The sequence below is a fragment of the Mastomys coucha genome, unplaced genomic scaffold (assembly GCF_008632895.1).
Source record: "Mastomys coucha isolate ucsf_1 unplaced genomic scaffold, UCSF_Mcou_1 pScaffold22, whole genome shotgun sequence".
In the NCBI taxonomy this organism is placed as follows: Eukaryota; Metazoa; Chordata; class Mammalia; order Rodentia; family Muridae; genus Mastomys; species Mastomys coucha.
Window position 1 is genome coordinate 217334351 of NW_022196905.1, and position 10984 is coordinate 217345334.

The window sequence follows — 10984 nt, forward strand, 5'->3', positions numbered from 1 at the left end:
ACACACACACACACACACACACACACACACACACTTTGCTCTACAGTAAACACTGCTAGAGACACAATTAACCTTGAGGGCCCAGACTCCTCTTTTGAGCCTTGGGGTTACTTTCAACCAGAGGCCAAACCCCACAACTTCATGTACAATCTGAAATACGAAAAGTATCTATTTTGCATTAAAAATCAAACCCTAAAACGAAACCTAGTACAAGTGGAAAGCTGGATTGGTGGGTAAAGGGCTTGCTGTTTAAGCATGAGAAACTGAGGTAGAACCAATTAGAAGGCAGGTGTACTGAGACACACCTGTAAGTCTGGGTTATATGAGGTTACAGGGACTTGCTAACCAGCCTCGCCTACCCAAAACAGTGAGTTCTAGGTTCACTAAGAGATCATGTAAGGAGCTTTGTGGAGCCCATTAAAGTCAACCCCTGACCTCTAAATGGAATGTGCACATACACCCCCTAGCCCCTACACAGACACACACCTTCACATTCTAACTAAAATCCATGTTCTTGAAAACATAGTTCATGGTAAATGCAGGAATTTTTTTCAGTTTAATACTGCATGTGTACTGGGAAAAAAAGGAAACCATTTATTTAAAGGTAAGCCCCTGTAGTATCCTATTGCATAGAGAAAAATCAATGTAAGCAGATGCAGATTTTACTTACAGTGTTGTCCACACAATTAAATAAGGTTAAAAGATGAATGTAAACACACTGGTATTTTAAACTATATGTCATATCATATGTACACACAAACTGACTACATGTGGATTAATTGTACATTTTTCTACATTAAAAAGTTTGCAATTGAATCAGAGAGATTGCTCAGTGGTTAATAATATGTACTTCTCTTGCAGAGGACCCAGGTTTGATTCCCAGAAGTTACATTAGGTGACACACAACTGCTTGTTAACTTCAGTTCCAGGGATCTCCTCCAAATGTAGGAATTATTAATTTCACCTCTACTTATACCATTACTTTAGGATGAAAAAAACTGGTGAAAAAAAAAACCAACAACCTAGGTTTGACAATACTCCCTGCTTTACAACTTAACTTTTTGTACCCTTTTTCTCTGTTAAGCCTAGTCTTTATTTCAGTTAGAATCATACTTCACGGAGCACTCACTAAGCCTCAGATGCAGGCTAGGGACAGAGCAGGGAGGATGGGGTTTGGCCCTCGGCACTTACTCTCCAGACAGGTAAACACTTGCAGTAGTGGCATATTTCACCACGGCTGCATGCGCTTGGCTAGAATTACATACAGAGGTCTACCAAGAGAAGACAGCCCAGCCATGGCACATGAGAGGATTTCCGAACCTGTGAGCCACCAGTGTGGTGGCACAGGCCACCAGCTGCTAAGCCTTAGCAAAGGCACCGAGTCACTGGGTTTGAAAGTACAATCTACCCCGCAAGAGACACAGCTGCAGGAGTGCAAGGCCACCTTCGTTCTTGGGTGAGAGCATGATCTCTGGGTTAGCCTCCCCAGAGTCAATCATCAGATATTAGAAGGTTCCAGTCATGAACCTAGATCTTTATGAGCTGGCTAGCTGGATACCATGGAAGGAGGGCCCAGGAAAATCCTACGCAGCAATCTGCTTGGTTCTGCTTCTTACTTAGGTGGCAGAGCCCATGGCAGTATCTCTGGACTCCTACTTCCCCATGTGTCCACGATCTACACTTTATAAAAAGATAGGTCCTTTTCTCAGAAAACTTCAGGCCACATGAAAGGATGAACTGAAAGCAAGGCCCTTATTTGTTCTTTCTGCTAGGTACTTTCTGCTAGGTGGTTTGAAAAGGATGCTTTTGAAGTTATATGGAACACGTATGGTTGCCTCAAACTCAATTTATTCATCACCCAGGAAGCCAGACCCTTTGCATTAGTCTTCATTAGACTTCCTTGGTACACCCTGTTACTTAATGACTTGCCCATAAATCCATTTGTACAAGTAAATTGGTCTTGACACCACAATTTTTTCCATCACTTGGCTCAAGTAATTTTAAGTTTTCATCTTTTAAATTGGATAAGGCAGAAGGAATAGTTCTGACAATTTCTGAAGCAAGAGATAAGACTCTTGAACTATAAACACAATAAAGACTGCCTTTTGCAAGGGTCACCTTGGTAAAAGTTCTTCCTTCAAAATTAGATACACTCACATCACCCTCTCCTGCTTCCTAAGCAGGCCTGGGTAAGTGACCAATTTTCCTACGTAGATGGTCACAGCACTCTTTCCTGTCAGAAGCCACCAAGAGGTCTCATACGAGAACGTCTGCTCTACTGCAACTGTTTTCATAGTTAAACACTGAGGTAAAGGACGGGGGAGGTGCAGTGTGTGTCAAACTGTATCCACCCAGTGATCTAGTAGCCATGCCAGACCGTCTCCAAAGAGATTTTAAACTCCAAGGGGGCAAGAACCACCTTACTTCTCTAGTAGTCCCAGCACCTAAACAGACTATGTGTGGAAGAGGCACTCAAAGGTGGTGTCAAAAGTCCAATTCCTTCCTCACAAACGACAGGCATAGCTACTAAAGCATCATGCATGTACTTCAACAGCTATGAATCTGCAATTCCTTTATTAACAACCATTAATAATATAAGAAAGGAAAACAGAAGCACTTGGTGTTTAGACGCCCAAGCCTCGGAAGATGCCTGAAGCTTATGTGGATAGTTTTTGTTTTTTTTAACTGCATTTTTCTTGGTTGTTTTATGTAGTGGGGCAGAGGCAAAAGCACCTGCTACAGCATGCAGCCTGTGATGTCAAAGGTCATCTTTGGGAGGAGGTGAGTCCAGGTTTGGCCGTAAGTGCCCTGATAATCAGGTTACTTAGGTTGACTCCTAAAAGCAAGCTTTTCTCAGCCACAGGTGATTTTGTGCCCCACCCTGGGGACATCTGAAAATGTCTACAGACACTCTGTATTGTCACGACAGAAGAGTGGTAACTAGGATCTACTTTACAGAGGCCAGGGATGTCCCTCAACACTCTACAGTGTAGAGCAGTGGTTCTCAACTTCCTAATGTGCGACCCTTTAATATAGTCCTTTAATATAGTGTGGTGACCCCCAACCATAAAATTATTGTCATTGCTACTTCATAGCTGTAATTTTGCTACTGTTATGATTTGTAATGTAAGTATCTGATATGCACGTGCGATTCCTGAGATAGGGTCACTAGACACCCCCAGAGGGGCTGTGACCTTGGGAACAGCTGGTGTAGAGGACAGCACTACAACAAAGGAGTGTGTGGTTCCACGTCAGCCGACAGAAACGCTGCCAAGGAGCCCTAATCACCACCTTGACCCTTCTTCCTCAGTTTTCTGGCTTAAACAACACAGGGTTTTAGAAAAATCAAGACCGAATGGGAACCAGTTGCTGAGTACATAAACCAATCACCTCTCAGGACCCGTGGGTTTGTATTCATAAATACCCAGCCAGTCTTGGCTCACCTGGTAAAATGAAGTTGTAATTACATGTCCAATGGACATGAGACAGACTTTTCCCTTGCTGTCACTCCTTAAGCAATACTCTACTGCAACCATTTACACTACACGGCACATTGTGAGTAATTTAGAGATGATGTGAAGGGCACAGAAGACTGCACAAGTTATATGTGAACAGACAAAACCTGAACATCCATGCACTTTTTGGTATTGGGAGGGATAACTGTAGTACTTATCAGAAGTATTTTACTTCAACATGGGGAAGCTGGAAGCAATCACCAAAATCTTAAAGGGGTTGACATTCCAAAAAGTAAATTTCTAGTGCTGGACACAAAACATGACTTTTCTATTTTCTAGTCCCTCAATCCAAAAGGAGAAAACAAGCCAGGGAGTTAAAAACAAAACAAAACTTTCTTTAAAGAAATTCTATTATCTAGTAGGCCACCCTTTAGTGAGAGAAGAGCTGATGCAGTAGTTAAGGGTACTCACTTGGGAGGCTGGAAACCTGAGTTCTAATCTCCTCTGCTACTTAATTAGCTGTGCATCACCATTTCACCTGTCATGGCCCCAGGCTCATCTGCAAAATAAGGGAGTTAGGCTAGATGGTTACTGGCTGTCTCTTCCTGTTCCAGCATTTGATCTACATGTGCAGTAACATACACACACACACACACACACACACACACACACACACACACACACACACGGAGGGGGTAGGGGGAAGGGAGGGGGAAGAGATTGCTTGAGCCACATCCTGCAACTTCAAACTCCCAATAGTAATCCCAAAGAGAGATTGTGCTTTGCTACTTTAGAAACAGTAGGCACTTTCACGGTTTTGAAGAGCCAGCGTCACACACGAACCAAATAAATTACTAACACTTTAAAAAGAACCAACCCTGAAATGTGCAAGAACCATTTATGCTAATAATTGAATAAAATTTGAGAAATAAAAGTTGAGGCATTACAGTATCGTACGGGATGCGAAAATGAAGCAAAAACTCACACCCAAAGGGATCAGTCTGGGAAATAGCTGAATAATTTATGAAATTCACATAATAAAACAGGGGGCCCAAATCAATGAATTTTAAAATCACAACTTGTCACATTTTAATGTATTTAAATAGTGGTAACTGGTTGAAAAAAATTGGTCTTAGTTGAAACTGAAACAGGCCCACACAAGAAAAAGGGAGTTGGTGAGCTGAAGCGGTCAGCAAGGACCATTTCCTCCGCTCGTCTGTGGCGCAGGGTTCGCGGGTGGAGGGAGGAGAGCGCCGAAGCCTCGCGCCACCGTAACCCTGCGCGCTCACCCCAATCGGCGCGGAGCGCGCGCACGACGGGAGCGCGCCCGGCACCGCGAGGCCGCGTGGCCCGGGCGAGCGAGCGTCTCCTGGGGCGCAGGCCCGGCCACAGCTCGGGCCGCTCCCCGCCAGCCCGGGCCATCCGCGACCTAGGCCGGCCGCTCCCACCCGGAGCGCCCACCCACGCCCACTCGTCCCTCCCAGGCCGCGGGCTCACCTTGCAGCCAGGATCCAGAAGCCTCACAGGCCGGGACACAGCGGACGCGCGCGCCGAAAACCGAAACCGCCCCCGGCAGCGCGCTTTCCTGTTTCACCCAATCAGCGGCCTCCTTACCTATGGCAACCCGCGGGGATCAAAAATCATCAAGACGCGCTAGCGAGCTGACTTCGTGAAGAACGGGTTTGTTTAATGGCACCTTAGGTACCTAGGGCTTGAAGGTCCGATATTCTGATGTTCTCTCTTTTTTTCAGAAAATCGAATACGAAAGCAAAACAACCAACCAAAAGCTAGAATTGATCTTTTGAGCTTTTTTTTTTTTTTTTTTTTTTTTTTTTTTTTTTTTTTTTTTACAGTAGAGAACCTTAAAATATTAGAAAATAGAAACTTACAGTTAAAACAACAGCTGTTGAGTACTCCAAAATAGCCTTAAATAATTTAAAAGCAAATAAATGTTAAAAGCCTCAAGCCATATAAACTAAATGTATGAAGAGATTGTTTCCATGGGAATGTTGAAACAAAAAAAATAGTAATTCAAAGCAACTCTGAATTATAATGGCATCAATTAGAAGAAGACATTACAAATTAGTTTAATTGGAAATTGCATGCAGATACTATTTAAGTAGTGTATGGGAACTTGGTTTGGGATACTGTATGAATTCTTAATGCATGGTTTTTATTTATGGAAGACTTTATTTCTTCTACACTCACGATCTCTTTATAGTTTAACTTATATTTTATATTTTAAATTTTAAATCCGTTTCTGATGTTTAACACTCAACAAAGTTATAATACCTTCGAACAACAGCTACACACCCTGTTAGGTGTTACAGGATCTGAGATGCCGAATCGTTTTCTGAGACATAAAGTGGGTTCTTCCTTTTCTAAGTGCCTTTGATTGATATCCCAGACAGAGAACAACTGGGTGGGATTTGGTAAAGAACAGGAACATCCTTCTGCCGTCTGTAAAATTCTAGTTGATGTCAAGACCAAACAATTACAGACATTGATAAAACAGCATTTTAGGCTTTTGAAATATAAAATTAGGAACATAAGTAAAGTCACATTTAAATCTAAGAGGGAACACACTATGCTCTATCCCTAAAATGAACTGCTTTATAAGTCAAATTGGGGGCTGAGGATTTAGCTCAATTGGTAGCGTGTCTAGTGTGCATGAGCATCTCTGGTAGCACACAGTGGTAGACATAAGTGGTGCACACACCTGTAATCCAAGCACCCAGGCATGAGTGCAGGAAGATCAGAAATGCAAGATCGTCCTCGGCTACAAAATGAGTTTGAGACCAACCTGAGCCTGTTTGAGACCTTGTCTAATAATAATAATAATAATAATAATAATAATAATAACTAAAACAAACAAAACAAAACAAAACGTATTACGTACTACATTTGTCACTGTCTGTGATATATGTGTTACCTGTGTAGACTGAGATAGGTAAGTAGACATGGATGCATGCATAGCTGCTCTCACTTTACCACAGAGCTGGGATGCAGCCATTGAGTTGGCTGGTGAACAGGCAGTAAGAAGGGTTTTGGGGGCCTGGTTCATCTTCAGAATAGTTGCCACTGTCTTCGAGGGCACAGATCTATAAAGTCCCAAGGCAACGACTGGTTGGGCCAACAAATGTATAAATCTGTGGTTATTCCAAGATGCCCCTCAGCAGCTTAGAACTGGCCTTTACCAAACCACCAGACAGCTTTCCACATTCCGTGTGTGCACTGCCAGCATCTTTTACTGTATTTACAAGGAAACTTGTGCAAGACTTCTTCCAGATTCCTGTTCAAAAGCCAGTCTTCAAAATCCTGCACAGAACTTTAATTTATTAGGGAGACTTTTTAACATCATAAAAATAATTCAGAAAAACTTAGCTCAGTTTACTTAGCTCAGTGCTAGAATTAATAAACCTGAATTATCATAGAGAGGTTAGGGTTGATATTAGGATCTACACTGATATACGCTGTATGGGTTTTCACACATGCAGAATATATGTGTCCACATTTATAACATTATAGAGATACTCATTTATAACATTATAGGGAACACCCTCTGGGCTTCAGCCATCTCGTCTCTGCCTTCTTCTCAGCCACACCAGTCACACATTACTTTCCTTTCACAGTGATTTTGTGCTTCATAGGGTGTCACTGACTTGTCACCCTGTCCACAGCCTTTTCAGATCTGCCTGGGTCCGTTCAGGCCTTCATAACCCATGTCCTTTAAGTGTTGAGTAGTAACAGTCCAGGTGGATCCAGCACGGTCGGTCGTTTTCCCTAACTCGCTAAGGGTCAGCCTGGTTGTGTCCAAGCTATGGCAATTACCAATAAAGGTGTTATAAATATCCCTATGTAGGTGTTTGTGTAGTTAAGTTTTGAATTTTTAATTTTTAAAAGATTTTATTTACTCTATGTGAATAACTGCTTTCCCTACAGATATGTTTGTGTACTATCTGTGTGCCCGGTGGCTGTGGATGCCAGCAGTGGGTGTCAGATCCCCTGCACCTATAATTACTGATGATTGTGGGCAACCATGTGGGTGCTGGGAACTGGGTTCAGTCCTCTGCACGAGCAACAAGTGCTTAACTGCTGAACTACTTCTTCAGCCCCTTTAATTTTATTTTTAAAAATGATGTGTCTATATAGGCTCACACACATGTGCACCTGCATGTGGGTACTGTGCTAGAAGAAAGTGATGGATCCCCTCATGCTGGAGCTGTAGGTGCTTGGGGTGCTAGGAACAGATCTTTGGTCTTCTGGAAGAGCCACAAGCACTCTGAATCACTGGGTTTACCTCCCCCACCCTACAGTTAAGTTTTAAGCCATTTGGGCAAACATCAAGGAATCGGTGCTGGGTCATACAGTAAGTGTTGGGTTCTGCAAGGACGGCTGCTCTATCTTGGTCACATCTCTCCTTTCCTCATGCCCCCAGCATGGAGCTGTGGCTTCTGCTGCTCCCCGTCCTTACTACCACTTCACGTCCCCAGTATTTTAGATTTGGGCCACTCTGAGAAGCATACTATAGAATCTTATCGTTGTCCTAATTTACAGTTTCTTACTGACATGTGATGGTGGTTTCTATCTGTATGTCCTCTCTAGTCATGCATCTGCTCGGGTCTTTGGTCTATTTTTGAGTTGTTGTCGAGCTATAGGTGCACATGTGCCAGAGGACAATGTTGAGTGTCATTTCTTGGGACACACACACACACACACACATACACACACGCACACACACTCACACTTTAAGATTTATTTATTCTGTGTATGTGAGTACATTGTTGACCTCTTTAGACACTCAGGACCTCTGGAAGAGCAGTCAGAGCTCTTAACCTCTGAGCCATCTCTCTATTTTGAAACAGGGTTTCTCACTGTGATCTAAGGCTTGCCTACTCAGTTAAGATGGTTTACCAATGAGCCAATGGATTTACCTGCCTCTGCCTCTCCAGAACTAGGATTACAAACATACCCCGTCATGCCTGGCTTTTTTATGTGGGTCCTGTGTTTGCCCAGCAAGCACTTTCTGACTGAACCATTTCTTCAGCCTCAAAGCAGTTCTCTTTAGCCTTCGAAAAGCTGTGTTCTTCAGTGTCATGTTTTTAGAAGAGAGTCAGGTCTCGTGCCTGACTGACCTCAGGAAGTGCACATCAGCCCTGTGAGTGCATGACTGACTGGGTGATAAAAACAGGCATTGAAGTGGATTGGCCAACATTTTCCAAAGCATATTTGAATATTGAACATCAGCATTACATTTCCAAGAACATTGACTGCTCTCGTTTGAACGCTGCATTAGCCAGTATGACACACTGGCAGGGACCCAGCCCTTTCTTGATCTTCAGCCTGGATAAAAGAAACATCTAAGCCATGCTACTCTAGGGCCACTCTTCGGCCATTTTCAAGAGATGTGAAAACTATTTGTTAAAACAAATGGGAAGGAAGACATTCTTGATTTGACTCCAGATTTGAATATCTTCTGAGATATTCATATGCTAATTGATTGAGAGGCAAATGACTAAGGAAAGGGGCATTAGAAACTTGTTAGTGCTGTGAAAAAACATGACCAACGGCGGCTTTTAGGAGAAAGAGTTTACTACCACGGTAGTTCCAGAGAGAGTCCATGAGTCCATAGTGGTTTGTTAGGCACAGCAGTGGATGGGCAAAGCAGAAAGCTGAGAGATCACATTTTCATCCATATGCATGATGCTGAGGGAGGGTCATGGGGTACGGGGCATGGGGGGAGGGGGAGGTGAGGGCAGAAGGAAGGGAGAGACCAAGACCCCCAGACTCTCAGGCACCCAAATATACAGACACACAGACACAGTCACAGACAGAGGGACAGACAGAGAGGCAGGCAGGCAGATACAGTCACAGAGAGGCAATCAGGCAGGCAGACAGACAGACAGATAGACCGACCGACCAGAAAGCTGGGCCCAGACTATAGAACTTCTGACCTTCCCCTCCTCAACCCCCAGTTACTTCTTCTACTAAAGCTGTACCCCCTAAAAGCTCCTTATTCTCCCCAAACAGCACCCCTAACTGGGGCCAAGAACTTAAAAATTTAAGCCTATGAGAAATATTTTTCATTTAAAGCATCAGAAAAGCCAGTACATCTTTTGTTTTTCCCTAAAGAGTTTCCATTCTGCATTGTGAGTACTTGGTTTCAGATATATTTGATAAGTTCATACAAGTGTTTGGACTTCATTCCTATCATGTTGGTGTAACATGGATTTTTGTGGATGGGCTCTGGGTCTGAACCCCATGATCAAGGCTCCCCGAGCGCCGGGATGCCTTACTCTGTGAATTCCAGAAAGCCTGTCCTCGCTGCACAATGCAGTGAAGTAGCTGTAACGCTGCCCTTGTATTTTAATCAAGATGAACTTGAAAGGTGAACAGTATAAGTGGGGGAAATTATTTATAATTTGGTAATAAAAGTTTATGTCTAACACTCCAAATTTCATACATCTGCTATGTGCTGGCCCTGGGATATAAAACAACTGAAGTTGCCTTTACATTTGGCCTTATATGAAAGGTCATAAATTAGAATGGTAGCATTCGTCCTCTCTCTGAGCTCAGAAAATTTCCATATTAACATCTTCACCTCAAACATAAATGGTTACCCAGCTACAAGGAAAAGAGGTGCATTGGCCTTCGTGAATTACAGTTTATGTTGGAAACCTGTGGTCCACACGCCGGCAATGCTGCTTTCTGACCTCAATGGAGCTAGGTTTACCGCAGTGGAGCTAATTCAAACTGCATGGGTAAATTGAATAAATAAAGAACAGCATCTAAGACTTGGGCATATTTTAGCTATCAGCAAAAGGTTGCCAGAGTGTGCACTTATTTTAATGCTCAAGATGTATTTTTATATCTTCAAGGTTTCTACCTTACCCCTTATACTTCTACCAAGCTGCTTACAAATAAGCTTGCTTTCAGTTTTCAAATGTGTACTTCTAATGTGCTATTAACTGATAATGTGACAATTTTGGATTTTTTTTTTGTTCCCTACAGAAAAAAAAATACACAACTCATTCTATTATGGCATATAATGACTAAATTCATTCCAAGATATTGATAAATTGGACCTATGCTTTATGTTTAGACTTTCAAAAATTACTTATAGCAAAAAAAAAAAAAAAAAAAAAAAAAAAAAAAAAAAACCAGATCTCCTTAATTTTCCAGTGTGGAATATCAAATCTATATGCTTTGCTGGTGAATGCTGCTTCCACCATACTGTTGGTGTAAAGTATAGTGAATTGTAAACAAGCAGGATTAAGGCCTAGAACAATCCTAAGGCCCCAGACCTTCACCCACAGACAACACAGAATTTTAAGGCAGATGTTAGTTGTCAGTAACCTTTAGCATTAGAAGCTATCTTTCTCATAGAAGATATAATATACCTGAAAATTACTAATGCGTTATCATGGCGTAGTCCACGAAAATCTGCTGTAATAATATACTCTACACTGGGTAGACATGTGTAGTCCATGAGGACTGCTGTGACAGTGTACCCTACACTGGGTAGACAT

At 42.6% G+C, this 10984-nt stretch overlaps 1 protein-coding gene and 1 long non-coding RNA gene across 4 annotated transcripts in view; one reads left to right on the forward strand and one right to left on the reverse strand.

Moving 5' to 3' along the window:
* Lsm6 (LSM6 homolog, U6 small nuclear RNA and mRNA degradation associated) overlaps positions 1–5077 on the reverse strand; it is a 12702-nt gene extending 7625 nt beyond the window's left edge. Inside the window, exons 1-2 of one of the 2 annotated variants that reach the window (XM_031340388.1) lie at positions 4953–5075; positions 3927–4014 (exon numbers count right to left, since the gene is read on the reverse strand). The gene's annotated coding sequence lies outside the window, so the exon portion shown is untranslated. Of the gene's footprint in view, positions 1–3926; positions 4015–4952 lie in introns of both variants that reach the window. The other variant, XM_031340389.1, reaches the window with a different exon arrangement.
* The window catches only part of LOC116069618, a 42735-nt gene continuing 36519 nt past the window's right edge, over positions 4769–10984 (forward strand). For both annotated transcript variants that reach the window (XR_004110072.1, XR_004110071.1), the window contains exon 1: positions 4769–5135. This is a non-coding gene — a long non-coding RNA (uncharacterized LOC116069618). The remainder of the gene's footprint in view (positions 5136–10984) is intronic.